This window comes from Cetorhinus maximus, chromosome 16 (assembly GCF_964194155.1).
Source record: "Cetorhinus maximus chromosome 16, sCetMax3.hap1.1, whole genome shotgun sequence".
In the NCBI taxonomy this organism is placed as follows: Eukaryota; Metazoa; Chordata; class Chondrichthyes; order Lamniformes; family Cetorhinidae; genus Cetorhinus; species Cetorhinus maximus.
Genome location: NC_135894.1, coordinates 18,344,891 through 18,356,307, shown reverse-complemented (window position 1 = coordinate 18,356,307; position 11,417 = coordinate 18,344,891). Strand labels below are relative to the sequence as shown.

At 37.9% G+C, this 11,417-nt stretch overlaps 1 long non-coding RNA gene across 1 annotated transcript in view; it reads right to left on the bottom strand.

Annotated features, from left to right (window-relative positions):
* Positions 1-6,706: 6,706 nt before the first annotated feature.
* The window catches only part of LOC144691393 (uncharacterized), a 64,608-nt gene continuing 59,897 nt past the window's right edge, over positions 6,707-11,417 (bottom strand). Inside the window, exon 3 of the long non-coding RNA XR_013579127.1 lies at positions 6,707-8,596. This is a non-coding gene — a long non-coding RNA (uncharacterized LOC144691393). The remainder of the gene's footprint in view (positions 8,597-11,417) is intronic.

The following is an 11,417-nucleotide window of genomic DNA, read 5'->3' as shown; positions in this document are numbered from 1 at the left end:
TTATTTCAGACCTCCAGCATCCAAAGTGCTGGAAAAACTCGGGTCTGGCAGCATTGGCGGGGAGAGAAACAGAGTAAACGTCGAGTCCAATATGACTTCTTCGGAACCTGAAGAGTCCAAAGAGGAGTCATACTGGACTCGAAACGTCAACTCTTTCCCTGTCCACAGATACTTCCAGACCTGCTGAGATTTTCCAGCACTGTTTCAGTTTTAGTTATGCCTGGTGATGCTTCTGGCATGTTTTCCTACACTCGTCACTGAGCCAGGGTCAATTTCCTGGCTTGATGGTAGAATGAGGGATGTGCTGGGTCACAAGGTTACAGATTGTGGTTGAATACAATTCTGCTGCTGATGGCCCACAGCACCTCATGGGTGTTCAGTTTTGAGTTGTGTAGATGGGAACAGGAGATTACAAGATTAAGTGCATGGGGAAAATCTACAGCAGGTGGAACTCGATGTAGGCAACTATGAAGTCACCCACTTCAGATCCAAGAATAGGAAGTCAGAATATTTTCTTCGTGACAAGAGATTAGGAATTAGGAAATGTGGAAGCGCAAAGGGATATGCTTATCTAGGTTCATAAATCACAATCACGTGTGCTGGAAGGATTTGCTAGTTGATAATCAACCTGTTTGGCTGCATTACAAACGTGCCTGCCTTGGCTATCAAGACCCGGTGGGACTCAAATTGAGCTTCTGACTCAGGCAGGGATACTACCCACTGCAGCACCATACCTCCTTAGTGGACTGGCACAGAAAGTCAAACGGAACATCGGCCTTCATGTTAAGGTGGCTGAAATACAAAAAGGGAAGAAGTTGGTGCTTTAATTGGCCAAATCCTGGCCAGATCATTTCTGGAGAATTTTCAGTTTTGGGCACATTTCAGGATAAATACAGTAAAATCTTTATGATCTGACATGCATAGGGAATGGATGGTGCCAATTAATCAAAAATGCTGGTAAATAGAGAGTTCCATTTACCAATGGAATACAGTGCAATACCTGCAGCATAAACTAATGTGCAAGTACCGAGGAAGTAAAGAACAGTATTCTTTTACTTCTAATCTTCAACAGTATATTAAAACATAAATTTAAGTATAAAGTAATGCAATATACAGGTGCAGGTTCCAGATAACTTTGTAATTGCTTCTGGTTGGTAAAGTGACTGTTTGTATTAGGGACATCAGAAGTTCCAGTTAATAGAATGCCAGATAAGACTTTACTCTATATTGGTCTTGGAGTACAGTACAGATTCACCACAATATTAAGGCTTAAAGATGAGGACAATTTTTCATAAAGTTTGTTTGTATTCTCTTGAGTTTAGAAGGTTGAGGGGTAATCCTATGTAGGTGTATAAAATAAAATGGATTCAATAGAGTGGATGCAGAAAAAGCATTTCCTTGGTGGGAAGTTCAGAAGATGATTAAAATCTTAAAAATAGAACTAGGCTGTATAGAGTTCAAATCAGGAAGCACTTTTACCACAAAGTGGTAGGAGAAATCTGGAATGGTTTCTTGAAAAGGCTGTGGATGCAGTGTCAATTTAAATTTTTGACTGAGATCAAGGGCTGGATTTTACATTCCCACCCCCAAACCCAGAAATATTTTTGGTGGCGGGGGGTGGTGGCAACATAAAATATGATGGGTGGCTAGCCCGTCATCCCGTGCACCCCGACTAAGTCCCCATAATGCAGTAGGTGGGCAGCCTGCCCATTTTTAAATAAATAATTATCAGGCTTATTACCACGTCAAATGACCCAAATATTACACTGCCCATGCCATAATTTGGTTGGCATGGAGAGGATAGCGGGAGTGAGGTGGCAGTTTTTACAACTTTTTGGAAAAGGCAGGGGTGGGTGCACATCATTTAAGAGATCCCCTCTATGCATCAGGGGCACTCCATCCTTGTTCCTCCCTGCCTGGCCTCCCAAAACCCACCCCCTCCACAGACTCCTCAGTCCCTCCCTGTCCAAAACCTTGGGTCCAGACTGGGTTGTGCCTTTCTTCATCCTGGGGTCTACTTGCAGTTCTGGCAGCGCCTACTAGTCTGCTCTGGCACTGCCAAGACTGTTAGCCAATCACATTCATTATCAGCTCGTGAGGGCAGGATTTCCTCCCACTGAGGGCCAGAAGTCCAACTACCTGCTCGCTAGCCGTCCCCCAGCATGATAAAGTAGGTCGGCTGGTGACCGACTTCTGCAACTGAAGAGGGCGGGGTTGGGTAGAAATTCAGCCCCAAGAATTTATTAGGTATGGATATCAAGGGATATAGATTAAAGGTGAGTAAATGAGACTTCATTCATGATTTAATACAATGGCAGATCAGGCTCAAGGGGCTGAATTGCTTACTCTTGTACCTATACCAAAATAAATGAGTTAATTATCCAATAATTTGAACAAAGTAACTGAATGCATCATTACCTTTAAGTTCAAATAAAGCATGGATCACTTTCCAAGTTTGAAGGGCAAGGAGATAATAAGTTATGTCTGAGAGAGGTTTTTATTGACAATTTATAAATTGTGCATGCAAGAAAAGGAGAGAAGGGTCTAGAAGTCAAGATACATGGGGAGTTTATGCCTTGTTCTGGGGAAGAGACAATCTAAACATTTATGACCAGATAAATTAATATAGTCCAGTGTGTTAGGTGGCAATTGTAATACAGAGGATTCCATCAATTATTATTCTTCTTGGAGTTGGAGAATAATCATCCAGCTACATATTCTTCACAATCAAATTAAAAGATCTGGAAAGTAGATTGAGAATTGTAACAATGTAGCATCTAATTATGTCCCCAGAGGAACTCAAGTAGGGTTGTAAAGAGGTATTCACAACTTTCTATTGCTAACACAATTTCAATGCAACTAAGCTCCGTGAACCTTGTTTTCCTTCGCAAACCTGTTACCAAACGCGTTTCGAAAACCTAAGTGAATTTCTTCAGAAAGTTCAATGTTAGATATGAAGTTTATAATTATGGTTTTTGAAAGTCAAAAGAGTAATGGAAAATAAACTCAAGCAGAGTATCAACAAATGACATTAGAATTAAAGGAAGATTTTATTTGCTCTTTATTTTCTAAATTAAACATACATGCATATCTCATTAACATCTACTGGTTTATTGTACACTTTCTATTGTAGTTCTTTCTTTGTCCATTGTCTCTCATTCCCCTATTTTCTTACAATTTTATCTGCTCTTTACCTTAATATGGATGGGATTGAGAATGTGCATTTCTGGAACTGAAGTGGTTACAATTTACCATAAATCTAAAGAAATGAATTTAATCTGAAGTCAAATATCCACTGTCCCACTTACTGCTGGTCGAGGGAAGACGACAAGCTTCAGTGTTTAGATTTTTAATCTAAGCTTTGGAGCACTTAGGGAAACAACAAAAAGAACTTGATTTTTAAAAATTCATTCACAGGACGTGAGCTTCACTGGCTGGGCCAGCATTTATTGCCCATCCCTAATTGCCCTTGAGAAGATGGTGGTGAGCTGCCTTCTTGAACCGCTGCAGTCCATGTGGTGTAGGTACACTCACAGTGCTGTTAGGAAGGAAATTCCAAAATTTTGACCCAGCGACAGTGAAGGAACTGCAATATATTTCCAAGTCAGGATGGTGAAACTATGATATACTTCCAAGTCAGGATGGTGAGTGACTTGGAGGGGAACTTCCAGGTGGTGGTGTTCCCATCTATCTGCTGCCCTTGTCCTTCTAGATGTTAGTGATTGTGGGTTTGAAAGTTGCTATCTAAGGAGCCTTGGTGAATTCCTGCAGCACATCTCCATTCACATTTTGTCCTGAATGATTGTTCTAAGAAGTTTCCCCACCATTGAAGTTAAACTGACAGGCCCATAGTTGCTGGGCTTGTCTATACACCTTTTTTTGAACAAAGGCATAACATTTGCAATTCTCTGGCCTTCTGGAACCACCCCAGAGTCGAAGGAAGACTGGAAAATTATGGTCAGTGCCTTGCAATTTCCACTTGCACTTCCCCTGTATCCTTGGATGCATCTCATCTGGTTCTGGTGCTTTATCAACATTAAGTACAGACAGCCTACCCAATACCACCTCCTTATCAATTTTAAACCCTTCTAGTGTATTAAGTACTGCCTCTTTCACATGGCCTAGGTAGCACTTCTTCCTTGGTAAAGACAGATGCAAAATATTCATTTAATACTACAGCTGCTCCCCCTGCCTCCATGTGTAAATCCCCGTTTTTTGTCCCTAATCAGCCCTACTCCTCCTTTTACCACTCTTACTATTTGTGTGCCTATAGAAGACTTTGGGATTCCCTTTTATGTTAACTGACAGTCTCTTATTACTCCCTCTTTGCTTTTCTTATTTGCTTCTTCACCTCTCCTCTGAACCTTCTATAGTTAGCCTGGTTCCCCATTGTATTATCCACCTGACATCTGTCATAAACACACTTTTTCTCCTTCAAAGATGTACTTATAAAAAACATTATTTAAGGCAGAATTTTGAGTACTAACGTATTTTTGGGTATTCCATCACATCAAAATATTAAAGCCACAGATCAACGTAGATTCACTCGTGAGGCTAGGAAAGGGAAACGTGAGATACTGGAAATATTTCAACTGCAATATCAAAGGCCAAGGTGAAATTTAATAGAGGTTTTTAAAATAAAAGTTGAGAGGGTGAATATGGTTGGGCAGTCAGTAGCAAGGGATAATGAATTTAAGATTGTTGGGGGGGGCGCGGTTTGGAAAAATCTCTTCACACATGAGGTTGTTGAAGCATGAAATGCTTTATCGAAAGTGGTGAATTAGCCAGAAAAATGTTTCCTTTTAAATAGGACAAAATTAAAAGTAGCAAAAAAGAAAATTCAGACATTCATCTTCTAAATGTTGGGAGTAAAATATAAAAATCAGAATTATTTTCACCTACCTACCCTGATGCTGCTGCCTTTTGCTTTTCAAATCCCTTTTACCAAAAATAATCAATCAGATGGGAATTTAATACAGTGGAGTCCTTTCAACATACCCCATTTTCCAGAAGGATGGCCAACTTGCTATAACAGCTAGTGGAACTGAACATTTATGTAGATCGAAATAAATTGTACCGCTATCTGCTAACTCCAGCAGTGCCTTTAGAAACACTGCTATAAGCAGAGCTCAATGTAACTGCTTGTAAACTCCAAGATCCAGATCAATGACTGGCTTTTTCCTCTTTCATTTAAAAGATTGCTAGCAACAAAATGAGGGGTCTTGTGTATATGATGGACCACGTTGTAGATGCAAGACTGAAAAAATGTTAAGTTGTATACAATAAGCATATTCAGAAAATGATTATTCTGAAGGTTGCTACATAATTAAAATATAACTATGAAAAATACACAGGTTACAAAAAAATTACCTCAAAAAGTTGAGATTGAATATTCAAGTGTACAAAGTGACAACAATTGATGAATGTGAGCTGCAGTCGTTAATAAATTATAAACACATCCATATTGAAAAATTCTATATTTCAATTTAAAACAAGATAAAAATATGGTTAGCATAAGCAATAATACATATTAGTTTAAAATGATCCAATATAAGAGAATGTTGCTTTTCAACTTGGGACAGGACAAATGTTTTGGCAATTATTCCAGTTGCCCTCTAAATGTATATGACAGAAGCACAAATCTGAGTCAAGTTTTCATTATGCTTGTGAAAATACAAAGATAGAATATCAGTGTATTGACATGAGCATTTTAAAAGATTACAGATTATTTAGATTTATAAATAATATATCAAATCACTTAATTCATTTACAGAAAAGTACTAAAAATTTATCAGCCTAGTTGCAGATTACAAAGCAATGTTGAGATGTGTCACAGTCAGCAAAATAACCATTACCTTACTCATCACACATGAATACTGAGGGCTCCTGTGTGACTTCTGGCAGCAGCAGAAGCAGTCAGCCTTGCTCCAGCAGCACAATTAATATTGGGGACATTCACAAGAGCTCAACTCCAATATTTACGTGCTGCTAAGGCACTGCTGACATCAGAATGTTGTTTGCTTTCAATGTTTAGCACCATTACTAAGCACCAGATGGCAAGTTAGTATTAAGAGGAGAAGACATTGTAATGAAATCAGATTATGCTCCTGTGTTCATGTGGCAGCACAATGTGGCCTGCATCTCCGTACAACTCACAAACCATTATGTGCTGCTAGTTCACAACAGGATCTCCACATAGGGTTTTTTCTTGTCGAAAGCTTATGTAACTCTTCTTTATTAAAAAGCCAAGTGTAATTTAACCAAGTATCTATTGAAATAAATTGTGCAATATGACCTATTAAAAATACTAACTGTCTTAACACAACAGAATGGATAGACCAGATCACAAATATATTGCTGTAGCTAAACTATTATAAACTTATGGGAATAGAGAATTAGCTAAGAATTATATTGACGCTAGACAATATGGGCACAGTAAGCATTACAAACTAGTTTTAATTTTCTATGTAATAGTACATTAGCTGGTGAAGTCATCGGAAAATAAGTTATTCACTTTGACAGGAAGGATAAAAAAAGCAGAGTATTATTTAAACGGAGAACAACTGTAAAATTCCGAGGCGTAAAGGGATATAGGTGTTCTTGTGCATGAGTCACAAAAAGTTAGTATGCAGGTACAGCATGTAATCAAGAAGGCTAATAGAATGTTGTCCATTTTTATGAGAGGAATTGAACACAAAAGTAAGGAGTGTTATGCTTCAGTTACACAGGGCATCGGTGAGACTGCATCTCAAATACTGTATGCAGTTTTGGTCTCCTTATTTCAGGAAGGATGTAAATGGATTGGAGGCAGTTCAGAAGAGGTTTACTAGATTAATGTCTGGAATAAGCAGGTTGTCTTATGAAGATAGGGTGGACAGGCTGGGCTTGTTTCCACTGGAGTTTAGAAGAGTAAGGGGTGATTTGATTGAAGTATACAAGATCCTGAATGGTCTTGACAAGGTGGACGTGGAAAGGATGTTTCCTCTTGATGGTGAGTCCAGAACTAGGGGGCATGGTTTTAAAATTAGGGGTTGCTCTTGTAGGACAGAGATGTTTTCTCTCTCTCACAGGTTTGTGCAACTGTGGAACTCTATAAGAAGGCGGTGGAGGTGGAGTCACTGAACATTTTTAAGGCAGAGGTAGTTTGATTCCCTTGCTAACAAGAATCCAAGTCAGGGGTAGATGGAAATGTGGAACTTGAAACACAAACAGATCAGTGGTGATTTTATTGAAAGGTGGACCAGGCTTGAGGGGGCCAAATGGCCTACTTCTGCTCCTATTTCATATGTTTGTAAAATGCTGAAAATACAGGTTAGTTAGCATCTGAAATGGAAAGACAGGTTAACTGTTCTAGGAGACAAATAAATCAGTTTCTTTTTCTAATCTTCAGTAATTCACTTTGTATTTCAAGGATTTTGTTTTTATTTCAGGTTTCTTTTCATCTTACATGAACAAAATAGTATTTACAAAGGAAAAAGGTTTCCGTACCAAATTAATCCAAATTACACAGTTAATTTTATTTTAAAAAGGCAAATTTGTGGAAGAAAAGGTGGTACAATATTGTTCTTTCACCTGAAGAGATCATAAATTCAAATTCAATCCAGACTGATGAACAAAATTTTCTCCTTTGCTGGCTCTCAGAGCATTACTTGATACGAGACCAACCCAGATTTTAGTGGACACAGGAAAACAAAGAATAGAACAGCCCATAAATCAGTACTAAATTGGTAGTTCCACTGAAACAGACCAAAAAGGAATGTTAATTTGAGAAATGGTTAATGCACAAAGTGCAGTATGGGATGGTTTTGGAGACTTGGTTTAAGCTCTGTTGTTGCGGAAGCAAGCACACAGAACCTGCAATATATTCAAACAAAAAGTGTTCGACGAAGGTGATGGAAGGTGTTCAGGTTTGACATCCCTCAATTCTCCGAAAGTGGTCCAACTTACAAAATCAATATTAAACTGAAATGACTACACTAGGCATAAATTAACAACCTATGTTGCAACATATTCCAGATCTTTATTTTTACTGATGGATGCATTTGGGATGAGCAAGGGTTCAGGCGCAAAATAGAGTTAATGCTAGAATAACACAAAGTTGATCCAAACATAGCATTTCAAACTAAACGTCGTTTGCTCCTATTATATATTGTATACAATAGGAACAGCAACTGGTTGCTATTCCAAAATAATGATTTAGCGAATGAAATTTTCTCAATTTTTAAATGCCTCAAACTAAACATAGCTATATGGACTCTAAATTAATTTTCTCTTAATGTTATACATCAAAACAGCTGAATTTATCCCCAGTCCGTAGAAATCCATTTCAGGACAATCATTAAAATATATATTCATGATCCACTGTACCATGTTGTTCTATGGCAAATGTTTACGGCTAGAAACATTGTGCAGCAGGACAGTTTGCAGTATTAATACATTGTGTCTATCAACTGAAACAGTTGTAAAAAAAAAATATAAAAGGAGATCCTCTCATCCTACTTACCAACTCAAATTTATGACTCTCGACAGTCACAGTAAACCCGTAGTCCAGTGCAATCTATCCGTCTAGTTAGAGAAAGATATACTCATGATTGACCTAAATAAACAAACATTCAGTTGGGGCAGGGAAAAAAGAAACAAACAGAAAAGGTACTGTTCAATACAAAATATTTTGTTTAATTTGAATTAAACTTTGTAAAAAAACTGAAATCACACTAAAATGTCAAATACTGGACTGGCAAATAATGGTCTAAATGGACATTAGCAAACACATTCCTGAAGAAGTTACAGCCGCATCTTATTTGTTCAATCATTTTTTGAGAAGGTTTTATTTTACAAACAGTATCTTTTCATAACTGTAGGAGCTGGTCAGGGCATTGAAAATTATACTGCTACATTACTCAGGTTTCTGTTACTAGAGGTTCTAAGTGACTACATAAAATACTTTGTATGACCTGCTAAGTATTTCTACCATTTTCCATTTAAATTTCAGATTTCCAGTTTCTGCAATATTTTGCTTTTGTATGTAAGGTGTTAGCTACTTTTAGTAGTCTAAAATATGCAGTAACAAAAGAGCTCACATTTTCAGTCAAGACCCACAGAAATCAGCACACTACCTCTCAACTACCAAATGCTCACCAATTGAAGAAAAACATTTTAAGAAACTACTTCAGTAAAATTTGATTTTTTTTAATGCTCATTGAATCCTTGATGAACAGTTGCAAATGTCACAATTAGAACGGTTTTCTTTTTCCCTCCAGTGAAATCGATTTCTTTGAATTGAAAGAAACAAAGTCAAACTTTGAGAAACTGAAGTATAGATCTTAGTCTCATTTGTTGAGGGGAAGCTAAAGAAATCTATAAGGACAGATTGACTGAGTAGGTCATGTTTATCAAAACTGATTAAATTTTTGATGTGGTACTAAAGTAGTACATAGGGGAATATCTATGTACGTAGTTTATACTGTCCTCCTGAAAGTATTTGCTAAAGTTTCCACATAACAGACTGTTAACTAAATTAAAGGACATGGAGCTCAACTGAAGATGTATTATTGATCTGAATCGAAGATTGAAGATTAAGTGGTAGAAAACAGTAGGTATTAGAAGGTATTGACTATTGATATCCCACAGGATCGAAGCTGCTGTCTCAGCGATTCACTATGTTGATTAATGACTCAGGTCGCATGTAATCAGAGGGCACAACTTTAAGATTAGCAAAAGAACCAGAGGTGACATGAGGAAAAGCTTTTAGGGTTGTTAGGATTTAGAACTTGCTGCTTAATAGGGTGGTAGATACGGATTGACTAGCTGTCAGAGTAGAATTGGATAAATACTTGGAGAAAAAAATGCTATGATAGGATAAAAAAGTGGGGCAATGGGACTAGCTGGATTGCTCTTTGAAGAACTTGACAGATTCAATGGTTCAAATGGCCTCCTTCTGTGCTGTACTCTTCATTGTCTCATTTCTAACATGAAAGTAGTTGTTTGATTGTACAGAACTTGAATATTGCTTAAAAAAGCGATGTTGCTAAAGCCCTAATCTTGCTCATCAGGACAAATGCAAGAATGCCAAATTTCAAACGATCACAATTTATACTTCAGGAGAAAAGTTTGCCAGTTGGTTAGCGAATCAACTCAGGTTGGCTAAGGCGTTACGAATGGAGAAAGCAACAGCAAACCATAGGCTCCCCAAGCTCCTGGGCAATTCAAAAAAGGCACGTGACTTGAACATATTCTACTTGTTTGTTAGCAGAGAACAGTTCCCTGTGTACGGATGTACAAGTGCAAATCAGCCATGTTATGAGCTCGGCTGATTATCTTAAATTGGTTATTTATGATTCGTGCACTAAGGATTTGTCAGCAATCATGGAATCACATCTAACAGCAGACATTTTGTTTTGGGTTTTGCAAGCACAGGCTGGTTGAGTACATTCTGTATGCTGGACTAGATGGAGTAAATGCTGAAAGGCTGTTTCCCTGGTTGGAGTTCAGAGCTAGGGGCATAGTCCCAGGAAAAGGGATCAGCCACTTTAGGACTGAGATGAGGAGAAATTTCTTGGTGGTTATGAATCTTTGGAATTCTCTATCCCAGAGAGCTGTGGATACTCAGGCGTTGAATATATTCAAGGCTGAAATCAATCGATTTTTTGGGCACCAAGAGAATTAAGGAGTATGGGGATCAGGCAGGAAAATGGAGTTTAAGATCAGCCATGGTCTTATTTAATGGGAGAGTAGGCTTGAGGAGCTGTATGGTCTACTCCTGCTCCTATTTCTTCTGTTCTTAGCTGTCTTCAAAATAATAGCAGGCTAATGTTTCTAGTTTCATTTCACTAAGTGTTTCAGTCTGCCTTCAGAAATACCAGAGGAGCACACTTGAGATAATGCCATTCAGGTCACATCAAAATTAATATACCTTCAAGTTACACTATTGTATAATTAGATACTTTCCTTTGGAGGGACACTCCTGATGCAAGGCATTCAGAAAATTAAACGGGAATACGCAAGAGAATATCATAGTCAAACTTGAAACTTGCAACAATAAATAGCTGTATTACCAATGATATGGCTATACTGAAACCTAGACCAATAATCATGGATTAAGGCAGAACTCAAGGTAACTTCTAGAAAATACAGTTAGAAAGGCAAATAGGCTAAAACTAAAAAGGACACGAATGATCTCCTTTCTTTGGCAAAGGAGAACATGAACACATTTTCATGGAGAATTGAAGAAGAAAGGGGCAAATCTGGAGGCAACTTGTATATGCCAAGAATGACATCAGGGAAAAAAAAATGCCAACACCACAATGCAGGATTAAAACTGAATTTTATGAATGCTGAACATAGCAAAGAACCTCCATGCTTTGCTTCATTAATATTAAGATTAGAAGAGAAAAAGGCGAGGATAAAGGACAGTTTCA